The sequence below is a fragment of the Ctenocephalides felis genome, unplaced genomic scaffold (genome assembly GCF_003426905.1).
Source record: "Ctenocephalides felis isolate EL2017-DRISC unplaced genomic scaffold, ASM342690v1 CF-g0.4_SCAFFOLD_01886, whole genome shotgun sequence".
Classification (NCBI taxonomy): Eukaryota; Metazoa; Arthropoda; class Insecta; order Siphonaptera; family Pulicidae; genus Ctenocephalides; species Ctenocephalides felis.
In genome coordinates, this window is record NW_020538040.1 from 57,513,958 (window position 1) to 57,517,214 (window position 3,257).

Sequence of the window (3,257 nt, forward strand, 5' to 3'; positions counted from 1 at the left end):
GGGAACATCGGTTATAAATTTTTTAACAAGTTTGATGGAAAATCAAAAATATTTTCCAAGATTTGTTCCATGCGATACATTTATCTATTCACAAAATATGTGTTCATAATAATTTAAATCTCAGAAAATTTCAATAATTTTGATTTTATTATTTGTATTTTTATTATTAATTATTTTTTAGATAAAGGTGTTTAGCAGCACGGAATAATTTTTATAGTAAACTACTGATTTACGATAATATATTTTTGAATATATATTTATTCCAAAATAAAAGATAAACTTTCGAGTATATTAAACCTCTTAATTCAATCATCAGACGTAAAATTAAATTAGGATATGGTTGCCAACATCATTATTTCATAAATAAACCTGATTTTTTTTAAATTTAAACCAATTATGTAAAATTATTTTGTCTTGTATTGTTTATATATATATATATATATATATATATATATATATATATATCAACTAAAATTATGATGCATAATTTGAAGACATTTAATTACATATTTTTCTATATGTTTTCAAGTGATAGTACGACTCTTGACTGACTTTTGCTTTTTCTTAATATCTAAAAATTGTATATTTTTTTGGTTTACTTTACTGTAGTGCATTTAAAGCTTGACTTTTATTTCAAATTTTTGCTTAAAATTTCGAAACAAATTTTGCATTATTTATTGTACTTGAAAAAAACAACGTAACGAGCTTATTTAGTTAATTATTGCTTTTGAGTGATTTAGTTATGTTATAGCATTTTTAAACATATATTTTTATGTAAAAATACTATAAACAATCACACAACTTAAAATATTGACTAGTTTAATTTTATGACATGAATTAAAAACGGTTGTGCTTGAAATATGTAGTTGTCTTATTTCATACTTAGGTTAAACTGTGTTATGCGTTTCAACTAATTAATTTCATTTCATATTGACATTTTTCATTTATTATTTAGCGTATTTATTCATTGTAAATATTATTTAATTTATTTAATTGTATTTTCTTCTTGTATATAATTTATGGAAATAAATTGTTGTATTAAGGATTAATGATTATAAAGTAGGTAGATGCATGATTCACATTTACAATTTTACGCCGTTTCTTATACTTCGAACATGAAAAGACTTAAGTCGACATTATTCATAAAAAATAAGTTTATTAATATTAAATTTGATAATATTTAACAATTAACTAAAGATTGAACAATTCAACTATTTATTTATGAAATTATTTCAAGTTATATCATTTTCATCGGATACACAAAGGAAAGTTTTGTCACAGTAGCCGAATCACTTTAGTTATCCTTACTTGTTCAATGATAATTTGTATTTTTCACCTGTTCAATGATGAATGTGAACATTGAATGTAATGATAGTTCTGTAATTTATTTGTAAAATATGTTGGGGACATATTTCACCGACAAATAAAAATTAAAAAACGAACAAATGTTTTAATTGACACTAACTTACGAGGTCATACATATTTTACTTACGATACACATTGAGGTGAATAACCAAGCATTAAAATATGCTTGCATTATAAACTAGATATATTAAAAACATTCAAAATAATCACTTTTAGTATTTTATCTATATAATTGTTTTTTGCATGGTACCAAAAAATAGAGATGCTGCTCAAAAGGAAAAATATTATAAATCTCAAATATGATCTCAAGCGCAAATAGCCTTTCAGGCGCATTGCTAATACATACACACATTATATATATATATATATATATATATATATATATATTGCAATTGCCAGTGGCAATTTGCCACACACATAGGATAATGATTAACCGATGGGTTGCCTTCGCATCAAATAGTGCATTCGGTTATCAAACAAACAGTAGCTTACAGAACGAGTAGGTCTGATTACTTTATACTGTTGAACACATAAATATGAAAAACATTATATGAAGATTGATATCGAATAATTATTAACATTTGGCTTATTTCGGTTCAATACTACTTTTAAGTAATAGTATTTAATGTATTTTCTTGTATATACATTTATATGATTTATATGATATTTTTCTTCTGTGTATGTTAAATAGTCGATTTTTTCAAATTATAAAACTAAACCAAACCCGACAATAAAGTAAAAATATATATTTTCCAATGAACCAATATCTACTTTCCATACGTAACGATTTTTTTTAAATCTAGCATAAATGAATAATCTTTAAAATACTCCATTCGGCGTTACAGTGGCGCGCGATTTATTATTATTTTACGAATATAATCATAAAAATAAATTTTATAAAATACACAACATCTTTTACTTAAATATAATTACTGGGTTTCAATCAGTTCAATAAAAATTTCTACATTATAATACAATATTATATTAATATGTACAACTTTTTATATAAATGATGTTAATCAAACTGATATAAATCGATTAATCGACTAATTCATCTATAATATTCATTATTTTATAACTAAAAATTAATGACATTTCATTAAATCTATTTTTTTTATTTCTGCTAATTTTAATAATCAGATTACAATACAATCTATAAGTTAAAAGTTATGGTATTGAAAATCAAAATCAAGAAGAAAAAAGAAATAGAATAAAAGAATTTAAAGAAAAGAAATAGAATAAATGAATGAATAAATAATTAAAATAATAGTATTAATAATAAAAACGATAATTAAATCTGTGAATACATATTTATGTTTTCTTATATTAGTGACAAAAGTGAAAATAATTTTGTCTATGAAAAATGATTATTTAAAAAATGTTTTACAAACAAATTATTAACAAAATCAATCAATTAATTGTTTGAATAGTTTAAATTAAAATGAACACAATTTGTGAAAGAAAATAAATTAAATAATACAATATACATATTATTTTGTAGATTACTAAATATTGTTTAAGCTGTTTTCAACCCTTTCATTGATATTTGCATTATTAATTTCTTGTAAGGTAAATTATCGTAATCGCATGAAAACTAAAAAACATTTTATTCTTATTGATAGAGAGACGTACTCGACGTGCTGATTATTAGTTTTTTGCAGAGGCAAGTTTAGACATTTCGAAGATACAGGGCAAAACGTGCTAAAAATGGCTATCCAGTTTTTGAGAGAACGGAGTGTTTTACGTGTATTGGCGGAATAAAGATTTAATTACATTTTTAGGAAGGCATGTCCAGCGACTTCGAAGATCCAGAAAAAAATATTTAACTAGTTGGTATTGGTATTTTGCTTTGAGGCAAATTACATGAACTTCCCTATATGTGTAAATAATCG